Source organism: Heterocephalus glaber, unplaced genomic scaffold (assembly GCF_053883595.1).
Source record: "Heterocephalus glaber isolate CG9 unplaced genomic scaffold, H.glaber_assembly_v1.0 deba00001481, whole genome shotgun sequence".
Taxonomy (NCBI): domain Eukaryota; kingdom Metazoa; phylum Chordata; class Mammalia; order Rodentia; family Bathyergidae; genus Heterocephalus; species Heterocephalus glaber.
In genome coordinates this window covers 19,615,431-19,627,461 of record NW_028258317.1, presented here as the reverse complement: position 1 = coordinate 19,627,461, position 12,031 = coordinate 19,615,431, and the positions used below count along the sequence as shown (strand labels likewise).

The 12,031-nt window shown below is 37.3% G+C and overlaps 1 pseudogene; it reads right to left on the bottom strand.

Annotated features, from left to right (window-relative positions):
• Nucleotides 1–7,720: 7,720 nt before the first annotated feature.
• LOC101718845 (eukaryotic translation initiation factor 4E pseudogene) lies at nucleotides 7,721–8,394 on the bottom strand (annotated as a pseudogene).
• Nucleotides 8,395–12,031: the final 3,637 nt, after the last annotated feature.

The window sequence follows — 12,031 nt, the reverse complement described above, 5'->3', positions numbered from 1 at the left end:
CATTGGTGTAGAGGAAAGCTATTGACTTTTGTGTGTTGACCTTGTAACCAGCTACTTGACTGAATTTGGTTATTAAGTCTAGAAGACTTTTGGTGGAGTTCTTGGGGTCTTCTATATAGAGTATCATGTCATCTGCAAATAATGACAATTTGACTTCTTCATTAACTATCTTTATTCCTTTGATTTCTTTCTCTTGTCTAATTGGCCTGGCTAATGTTTCCAGAACTATATTGAACAAGAGTGGTGATAGTGGACATCCTTGTCTTGTTCCTGATTTGAGTGTGAAGGATTTCAGTTTTTGACCATTTAGTATGATATTGGCTGTTGGTTTTTCACAGATGGCTTCTATCAGGTTGAGGTAGAGACCATCTATTCCAATTTTTTGCAGGGTTTTTTATCATAAATGCATGTTGGATTTTGTCAAATGCTTTTTCTGCATCTATGGAGATAATCATATGGTTTTTATCCTTGGCTCTATTGATATAGTGTATTACATTGATTGATTTGGGTATATTGAACCATCCCTGCATCCCTGGGATGAATCCCACTTGATCAGGGTGTATGATCTTCTTGATAATCTTCTGCATTCTGTTTGCCATTATCTTATTAAGGATTTTTGCATCTATGTTCAATAGTGAAATTGGCCTATAGTTCTCTCTTTCAGTTGGGTCTTTCTCTGCTTTGGGGATCAAGGTGATGCTTGCTTCCAGGAATGAATTCAGGAGTATTGTTTCTCTTTCAATTTCATTGAAGAGTTGAAACAGTAGTGGCAGCAGTTCCTCTCTAAATGTCTTGTAGAATTCAGCAGTGAAGCCATCAGGGCTCGGGCTTTTCTTAGTTGATAAGATTTTAATTACATTTTCAATTTCATTGGTTGATATTGGGTTGTTCAGAATTTTTAGGTCTTCTTCGTTCAACTTTGGTAATTCATATGTATCTAGGTATCTGTCCATTTCTTCTGTGTTGTCCATTTTATTGGCGTATAGGTTCTGGAAGTAGGTATTGATGATCCTCTGGATTTCTGCTGGGTCTGTTGTCATTTCACCCTTTTCATTCCTAATTGCATGGATTTGGGCCTTTTCTTTCCTTTTTCTGACAAGGTTGGCTAAAGGTTTGTCAATTTTGTTGATTCTTTCGAAGAACCAACTCTTGGCTTCATTGATTTTTTTGTATCATTCTCTTTTCTCCATTGCATTGATTTCTCCTCTGATCTTTATAATTTCCTCCCTTGTATGAGCTTTGGGGTTGTCCTGCTCTTCTTTTTCTAGAAGCTTGAGGTGCAGCATCAGGTTGTTTAATTGGGCTCATTCTGTTTTCCTAATATGCATATTCACTGCTATGAATTTCCCTCATAAGACTGCTTTCATTGTGTCCCATTGATTCCAATATGTTGTACTGTCATTATCATTTAATTGAAGGAACTGTCTGATTTCTTCTTTAATTTCCTCTGTGACCCATTGGCTATTCAGAAGTGTGTTGTTCAATTTCCATGTGTTTATGAAATTTTTTGAGTTTCTTTTGCTATGTATTTCCAATTTCATCACACTATGGTCTGATAATGTACAGGGCATAACTTCAATTCCTCTGCACTTACTTAAACATGTTCTATGTGTGAGTATGTGGTCTATTTTGGAGAATGACCCATGTGCAGCTGAGAAGAATGTGTATTCTGATTTTGTGGAGTGGAAGACTCCGTAAACATCTGTGAAGTTCATTTGTTCAAGAGTTCAATTGACTTCTAGTATTTCATTACTTATTTTTAGTCTAGTTGATCTATCTATTTGTGACAGTGGGGTGTTGAGGTCCCCCACTACAATTGTATTAGTGCATATATGACTTTTCATGTCCGTTAGTATTTGTTTTATATAGTTGGGTGCACTAGTGTTTGGTGCATAGATATTTATGGTTGTCATCTCTTCCTCTTGGATTCTTCCCTTTACAAGGATGTAGTGCCCTTCTTTGTTTCTCTTCATCAGTGTTGGTTTGAAATCTACTTGATCTGCAAAGAGGATAGCTACTCCTGCTTTTTGTCGGGTTCCTGTCACATGGAGTATTGCTTTCCACCCTTTAACTTTCAGTCTATGAGTTTCCTTTTGAATTAAGTGTGTTTCTTGTATGCAGCCTATTGTTGGATTTTGCTTCTTGACCCATTCTGCCAGTCTATTTCTTTTGATTGGTGAATTGAGACCATTAACATTGATGGTTATAACTGAAACATATTGACTTGTCATTGCCATGACTTTTTCTTTTTGTTGGGTTCTCCCCCTTTACATTTAATTTCTTGTCATGCCAGATGGGTTCATTCTGCTTTGCTTCCTGGGGTTGTGATCCTCAATATCTGTTCCTAGGATATTGTGTAAAATTCTTTGGAGTGCTGGTTTGGTAGTCATGAAGTTCCTAAGGTGCTCTTTGTCATGAAAGTATCTTATTTCTCCATCCATTTTGAAAGATAGTTTTGCAGGGTACATCAATCTGGGTTGGAGGCTGTTTTCTTTTAGGGCTTGGAATGTGTCACTCCAAGCTCTTCTTGCCTTGATGGTTTGTGTTGAGAAGTCTGCTGTGATTCTGATGGGCTTTCCTTTGTATGTGATTTGTTTCTTTTCTCTGACTGCTTGGAGAAGTTTGTTCTTCTGTTGTGTTTCTGGAATCTTAACAATTATATGCCTATGTGTAAATTTTTTTTGATGAAGGCTATTTGGAGTCCTATATGCCTCACTTATCTGTATGTCAAGCTCTTTTCCCCTGCTTGAGAAGTTTTCTGCCATTATTTCTGTGAAGAGATTTTTTTATGTCATCTGCACTCTCTCCTGTTTCTTCCTTGAGCCCAATCAGTCTTATGTTATTCTTCTTTGCATCATCTAGCAGCTGCTGGATTGATTTCTCATGTTCCCTTATAATTTTGAAGCAATTTTTCTTTTCCTGGTCACTAATTGCAATCTTATCTTCTGTATCTGAAATTCTGTCCTCACATTGGCTCATTCTGCTGTGTAGACTTTCAATGGAGTTTTTCATGTCCTGGAAATCTATTTGCATCTGTTTTATGGATTCCATTTGTTTCTTATGTTGGGATTCCATCATGTTCCTGAGCTCCTCTCTAGATTTATTAATCATGTCTTGCACTAGGGACACAATTTCTCCTGTTATCTGAGAAATCATTTCTGATTTTATTTTTTCCAGATCCCCTTTTGTTGCCAGTTCATTGGGTCCAGGTGGTTGAGTATCAGAGTGTTCCATCTCATTTCCCTTTGGGGTTGCTGTAGGTGATCTGGAAGTCTGGTTTTGAGGCTTATTTACATGTTTTCTCATTTCGACTGGGGTGGGGGGCTGTTAGCACCTGCAGGGATTACCTCCTCTGAGCTGGGAGGGGTGGGCCAGGGGCCGTGAGCAGCGGTAGGGATGGTGACCGGGAAGTCCCTTCCTCTGGACCAGGAGCAGTGGGACGGTGGCTCAGAAGCCCCTACCTTGGGGCGGAGAACAGCGGGACTCAGTACCTTGGTCTGGTGGTCTGGTGTCCTCTGCGTCTTTGTAGTGTGGAACCAGGTGGCTGCCTGTCTGCAGCGGGGTGACTCGGTGTCTTCAGCGTGACTCAGGACCTCGGTAGGGCGTGCACAGACCTTCCTGTGTGCAGTGGGCTGATTTAGCGTATTCCGAACAACTGGGGACCTCGGTAAGGCGTGGGCAGACCTACCTGTCTGCAGCAGGCTGATCCAGCATGTTCTGTGCGACTCAGGACCTCGGTAGGGCGTGCACAGACCTGCCTGTCTGCAGCGGGGTGATATGGCGTGTTCTGTGCCACATTAACATCTTAATCATTAAATTGGAGTACTTCAAAATTACTTATGAGAGTCATCTTCTAAAACAAATATCTGCATTATTGGTGATTATTTGCTTGTATCCCATGAATAAATATTTTGAGATGGATAATTAAGATGTTTAATGCAAGTAATTTTCATTTTACATTGACAAGCAAAAACTAGGACATAATTTTATGCTTCATCAGTATCTGTTACTTTGTTCATGTATAAGAAACATTACTAACAGCAATGAAAATAAGAAAAATATGAATTATGTTGAGATTTAAAACTCAGAAAAGCTTGCTTTGTCTATTGTACATTGAGTACCTAGAAAGATAAAACTGTTATATAATTAGTGAGGCATGCTGCTTTGTCTTAAAGAAACATTCACTTTTAATATAAAAGAATCATTAATAACTGACTGTAGGCTACTGAAGAGTTTTTAGAATTAATGCATTTTGATCATTTAGAATATTAATTTTCTTTTGGAAACACAGAACTCTGGGTAGTTATAGAACAGATTATTGAATGGCAAATTATTTGAAAATACTATTTTAAAAAGATAGAAAAACCAGAAACTCAAAAAGAAATCTCAAATTCTGAAAATAGTTCAAAAGAGCAAATGTGAGGTTCTCAAGGAAAGTGGGCTTTAAGTTTGAGGAATGAAGATGGCTTACCCTCTCAGCAGGTAAACCAGCCTACCAGGTAGAGAAATCCTGAAGATAAAGTGGCAGAGTTTTTTTTTTTCATTAAGTAAAATAACCTACACATCTCCAAATAAAATTTCTACTAATTCTTTTTCAAGAAAAAAATAATCATTCCTCTATTTACTTAATTGCATGCAGTCCATTTCCCTTTCGTATGCTGATGTTTTTATAGGGCACTGAAATGTTTGTAAGATAATATGCAGGTATTGAGTATTAGGTTATTTGAGTACCTGTATTCTTTCCTGGGTCATATTTTAAAAATCTGACTGCCACTGTGTAGAGCTTTCATTGATTAAACTTCTATATAAAATCTCTGTTCTACACTAGTTTAAAAGCAAGACATTTAAGCAGCAAGTGTCACATTTCTTTATTTTTCCAAACTAAGATAAACTGAACTCAAGATCCTCATTCTTTATGGTTGGGAGAAATCATTTTTAGTAACTTAGAGATGATGGAAGAACCTCTGGCTTACAAGATCCAATAATAAGTTGGACGGAGCCTGTTCCTTAGTCTAGGTTGTTCTCACCCTCCAGTTCCTTGTCAAAGGTCCCAGTGATCATCGCTGTGGTGTACAAGAGCAAATCACATAACTGATGAGCCACTTGGGGGGTGATGGTTCACAGAAAGCATCTCTACATAAGTGACAGTTAACCCATGTCCTGAATAAGGAGGAGGATGTGGCTACCCTGAGGATAGAAGATGAGGCAATGGGAACAAGGAGGCAAATCCAGGGAAAGGGGACCACATGTAGAAGACATAGTGGCAGCACAGACTCTGGAACTGAGAGAAGATCAGAGTCTTCTTAGACCCTTCTCCCTACCTGGAGGAGATTTGTAATGTAATGAATAATAATCACCTTGGGTTGGGATCACAGGAGTTGACCCTTGAAGGGAATTGCTTTTGTAGCAGCAGATGGCCATCGAAAGGCTAGATGCTGCTAAATGAAAGTGGGCTGCTTCGCCGATTGGATATTCCTAGTTTAGGAATCCTCAGAAAATCCACCTCACTTCTACCTACTGCAGCAGACACAATGCTAGACATTCCTGAATCCCAGCAATGAACACCACTTAGGTTCAATCTGGACCATCTTCTCCATTCCTTTCTTTCCCACAGAGCCCTCCATGACCACCATATCAGAGTTGTGATATTAGAACATGTATCCTTATGGAAAGTGGGATGTTTTGGGGAGAGTTTTATGATAAAAATATACAAATTTTTATTTTCCATGATGTTAATTGTCTAGTATTTTTTCAAGGACAAAATGTAGTTTACTACCTATGAAAGACTGACCTAAATGACTTGAAGTCACCACTTGGCCTTAATAAACACGAACATGACGTGATTATCCGTATACAAGTTTATACCCATTATTAGATGTTTTTCTACCAATAACATAATACCAGGAAATATCAAAAACAAAAATCATCAAAACACAAAGAGAAAAAACATAGAAAGAAAGAGATCAGAAAGAGGGAAAGGGAGAGAGAAGAAAGAAGCAAGTTATTGTTTTTTTAAATTAATTTCATGTTTATTTTATAAGGATCTTTCTCAAGATTATTAGTTTGAATCTGATCAAATCATAACCACTCCTTAAATTTTTCTCTCAACTAATGATTTCCATTCTGCTACCTATGATTCAATTTACCCTTTATTCTATGATAGTCAGAGCTTATTCCACAGGATCTAATCTATACAATTATGTGTTAGAGACAAAATATTTTCAGGCTTGTTTTCAAATGATATTCTACAAAGAATATATCAAGTTTTCAAGTTTACAGAAAATCATACTACAACTGACCATACAATTCACCAGTATAAATGCCTTAAGAGTTGTTTATTCTCTTGTTTAAATAACACTAATAAGTCTTAATGCATATGCCCACCATCTGTTTTTCCCTGTGCTATCCTTCTGACACTTACATAAGAACATCTCAACTCAATAACCAAATTTTACAACGCCCATTATGTCAATCACATGGTGATGCACCAAAATCCCAATTTCATAAATTTTTAACACATTCGAAGTACATTTATTTACCTAATACTGAAGAACTGCACCTTATTAAAAACAAAGAGCCACATCAGTTTAATTCCATACACATACTACCTATTAAATTTAGTAGTAAACATAATAAACTAGTGCTCCAAATTGTGCTGTTCAGGTGGAAGAAAAGACAAGAGGAGACACAATAGAGACTTCCTTGCAATAAAAAGTACAAATTCCTTCTACAGAGATGGAGAAATAAAAGGACAAATCTAGATGTCTAAAAGACAATTCACTGTAGATATTTTATTTACGGTTTTGTACACTATCTTAATATGAATGGGCCCGCTTTTCTACTTGAGCCATTTTTAATCAAACCAAAATAACCTAAGTAATACAAAGTATTAAAATATAGCATAAAGATACAAAAACAGACATACTAATTCTAGTTAGGAATGTAATTATGATGTAATATTTTTTTATAATCCACAATTGTGTTTAGGAAATCACACAAACATAGATCACTGATTTGAATGAAATGCATACATTTGTAGCAAAGTTTTGTAGTTATAAAAACATTACCAAAGAATGCACAAAATTAATGTTTATTCCACCCTCGTGTCATATTCCTGGATCCTTTACCAATGTTACATGAGGAAAAAACAAAAGCAAAGCAAATGAAAAACTGAAATCAGAATCACTAATGTTATCAAGTAGGGAAACAAATAAATTAAAATCTAGCAGCCATCAGCAAATTACAGCAAAGATAATGCTGTCAAAAGAAACAGAAAATTGCTAGAAAACTGTATGCATCCTACTCTTTCAAACCAGCAAAATATGCTCCTGCATACAATGGAATATAATGATTTTCTTCCTATTAAGGTATAGAAATACAAGCTCTTTTTTGAATATTGTAAATGGGTAAAATGTGTTTGTAATGGTAATTCTACTAAGCTATTACAGAATGGACCAGGAACACATTTATGGATTCTAGGGATGCTGTGTACTATAATTCTTTGATTGGGATGGTGGATACTCTAGTAAAAATTAAAAAACAAAACAAAACAAAAACCACAGAAGTAACAGAAGTACAAGACAAAGGAGAATGAGACTTCTCTTATATCTTAGCAACATTTAAATGGAATTAAATTTAAATGCAGCCCACTCTGCTTTTGAAGAGGCTTTTGTTCAGCTCCCAAATCTTGATTGCTTGACGCAGTCTCCTATGAGAATACTCAGAAGGTGTCTTCTTAAACAACAAACCTATTTTTAGTGGTGGAGCCATTCTTAGTAGCTGTGTCAGCATGGGACTAATAACCAATCACTATCTTTGGAGGAAGTCCTAACCTTTCCTTGTATACTCTCCCTATATGTTTAACAGCCTCTCTGTTCTCACTTTCAGTAGTCCATATTGCTATCTTATCATCTTTAGCTCTAACATTAACAACAACTCCACACACATCATCACTGTAGTCATCAAATGATTCTCCAATAAGGCATGGCAGTGTCTCTAGCCAAAAGCGATCGAGGTCACTTTGTCTCTGCTGTTTGTTCAATGTGATTAGCCATCGTCCTCCATGTTTATTTTCCTCATCTTCCCACATGAGCTCAATACCATCCTTAAAAAGTGAGCAGTCACAGCCAGGCATTAAATTACTAGACAACTGGATATGGTTGTACAGAGCCCAAAAGTCTTCAACAGTATCAAACTTAGAGATCAGTTGAAGGTGCGCTTGCCAAGTTTTACTTTTATCATTTTTAAAAAACCAGAGTGCCCATCTGTTCTGAAGAGGATGTTTAATACAGTGTTCTGGGTTAGCAACCTCCTTATTAGATTCTGTTTTCTCCTCTTCTGTAGGTGGGGGATTAGGAGTAAGGGTGGTTTCCAGTTCCACAGACGCCATCTTAGATTGATCTAGGTATTGTTTTTAGGTAATAACAGAAAACTTAATCTTGTATGTTGAATATCCTGAATAGTTATTGCTTAAGGAATTCTTGAAGTATCAAAACTAGAGTCAAACAACAGAATCTTTTTCATTGAGAATGAGAGAATAAACAGGGAAAACTATTCTCTTTGGATAAAAGAGATACTCAAACACTGGTAGTCATTCTGAGGAGAGAGAGGAGTGGACAGGTGGTTTGGAACTACACATTTCCCTAACTCTTCTGAATTGTTATACATTATTCTCCTCTACTCAAATCTGTGACAGAAAAGACAGATGACAATCAGCCTTGCAGGATATCTGTACAGAATAAAATGTACTTTCTTACTGGGATAGAATGGGGCGGGCAGAGAAAGAGTGAGGAAGAAGAACAAGAACAACAAAGAAGGAGCAGTAGGAGGAGAGGGAGGAATGGAGGGAGGGAGGAATTAATTCACTAGAAAACAGAATGTGAAAATCAATATGTATCTTTGAAAATGTAAATTAACAATTGATTTTTGTTTTCATATGTACATATAAAATTTAGACTAGTCTAAATTATTTGGTTTCAATAATTAGGCACAGAATCTGAAGCTTGACCATGGGGGAGGGGGGCTCCCCTGGACAGACCACCAGACACACAGAGAAGGAGAAAATCAGCTTTAATTAGCCAGCACTGAACAAAAGCTAACGGTCATTTTTACATCTTCATGTTTCTATGGGAGGGGGAAACAGCCTCCACAGTTGCTAAGGAAACAGCCATCAATCTAAGCATAATTATATAAGCAGAGAGGCAAGGAAGAGGGTAGCAGGAAGTTTGGCAGGGCTCTCCAAGATGGCCTTGCTGTAATGAGTTTGCATTGTAGCAGTGACTATAGTTACAGTATATCTTTCTCAGCAAGCATAGTTACACAGTTAACCAATAGTTGCCCACTTTTACACAGGGAGATGGTTTCCACCCTCAAATATAGGACATAATAGGTGTCCAAGAAATATTTAATACATAATGAATAAAGATATAGTCAGCATTCTTAAATTGAGGACATCAAAGTTATTATTTCTCTTCCAAGGATTAAACATGACTCATGCTTTAGTCTTTTTAGTTTGCCTTCCATACACTTTAGCTCCATACACTAGAACTAAATTTAATGTCTTAAAAATAAAGCAAACAAGTGTGCAAAGCAAATAGGTACTGGGCACTATTTATAAAGGTCTATGCTTGCAGATGACAGGCTACTACTACAACAAACACAGAAAGATCTTGGCCTTAAGTTACAAGTATCTGTTTCTCACTTGCTCTGAGTGAAGTGAAAAACTGGGCAAATCAGCAAAGCAGCTGAGCTTCACACCAAATACCTTTCTGTGAAAACATCTGGCTATCTGGCTGTGTCACAAGAGGCCTAGGAGCCAAACTATAGGAGACAGCGGCAATGACTGAAAGAACACTAAGTCAGATGAGAAGCCAAATTGGAGGAAGAAATGTGATGTGATGGGCAACACTGACTATAAGGTTTATCATCCATCTTGCTTCCAAGGGCTCCTGCATGTTCTGTCAGCAATTCACAGAGGCAACTAAAATGTCAGACCATGCTGAAAGAGTCAATACGAGCTCTTTAAAGAGTGACTGTTCCAGGCAAATAGTACTGGGTAGCATTCCATTGTGTGTTTATAACAGTTTTTCCACTTGCCAATTGATAAACATTTCCTGGTTTTTTTCTTTTCTTTTTTTGCTATTGTGAATAAAGCTGTTATAAACATTTGTGAACAGGTTTTTGTGTGCTCATATGTCTTTAATTCTTCTATGGTTTGGATGTGGTGTATACCCTAGGGTTAATGTGTTGGAAGTTTGGTTCTCAGTTCAGTGGTGTTGAGAATGTTATGGAACCTTTGGCCTTGTAAAGGGTGATTAACTCACCAGGATACAGCTCTCAAAAGGCATTAATGTGGTAGTTCTTACAGGATCCCCGTGAATTCCTGTGAGAGAGGTTGTTATAAAAGAGCAAGACTGGCCCCTCTCTGGTTTCTGGGTTCCCATCTTATGTATGATCTTTTCTTCTTCCATGTGATCCCAACATGACGCCATCACCATGTGCCATCTGCCATGAGGTGATGAGGTGGGAGGTCACCAGAGCCAGCATCATGCTGCTTGGACTTTAAGCCTCCAAAATTGAGCTAAATAACTCTCTCTTTTTACAAATTACCCAGTCTCAAGAATTATATGACAGCAACAGAATACTGGCTAATACAATTTCTCTTGGGAGAACATGTAGAAGTAAGATTCCTGGGTCATATCAAAAGTGTATGTTTAACTTTTAAAATAATGGTCAAACTGTTTTCCAAAATGGCTATGTCATATGGCATTCCCACTAGCAATGTATGTGACTATCAACTGCTCTGCATCCTCATTGGCATATGGGATAGTCAGTTGCTTTTTAAAAAAAATTTGATGGGTAATTTTACATCCTTGTGGTTTTAATTTGCATTTCTCTGGAAACTAATGACTATGACATTTTTTCATATGCCTATTTGCTCTTTGAAATTTGCTTTAGCTGAAGAGCCTATTCAGATCTTTTGCTTACTTTTTGATTAGGGTTTTCTTATTACTAAGTTATGAGAATGATTAAAGAACTTCGTGTTTTAGCCAGGCATGGAGTTACATGCCTGTAATCTCAGAACTCTGGGATGTTAAGGCATGAGGACTACAAGTTTGAGTCCTGCCTGGGCAACTTAGTAAGACCCTGCCTCAAATATAAAAAACAAATAAAAAGGGTTGTGGATGTAGCTCAGTGTGAAGGCTCTGGGTTCAATCCTCAGTAACACACACAAACACACACACACACTCATGCATGCATGCACACACACATACACACGAAGAATTTTATATTTTGCAAATATTTTCTGCCAGTCTGTGTATTGATTTTTCATTTTCTTAATAATGTCTTTCAGAGAATAGAAGCTTTTGATTTTGATGAGGTATAATTTATCAAATTTTTCTTCTGTGTTTCATGTTCTTGTGTCCTGCTCTCTCTCTCTCTCTCTCTCTCTCTCTCTCTCTCTCTCTCTCTCTCTCTCAGTAAGGGGGATCAAACCCAGGACCTTGCTCTTGTAAGGCAGGTGCCGGAACCACTGAGCTAAATCCCCGGCCCTGCTCTTGATCTTTTTTGTTTGTTTGTTTTGGTTTTTGGTACCTGGGATTGAACTTGGGACCTTGCACTTGCCAGGCAGGCATCGGAACAACTGAGCTAAATCCCCAGCCCTGTTCTTGTGTCCTAAGAAATGTTTGCCTAGTCCAAAGTCAAAAGGATTTCTTCCTTTTTTTTAACCTAGAAGTTTTATAATTTTGGATTTTAAATTTAGACCTATAGTTCACTTCACATTAATGTCTGCATATGGTATAACATAGGAGTTGAAGATATGTTCTGTTTTGTATATGAACGCTCAATTATTTCAGCACCATTTATCTATTTTGTCCATCAAATTGCCTTGACCTCTTTGTTCAAAATCATTTGACCATATATGTTTGGGTCTGTTTCTGGGCACTCTTTCTTTTCCATTAGTTTATGTGTCAACTCTTTCATTAGTACCACATTTACATAAATACTATAGCTTTCATATAATTTTAAT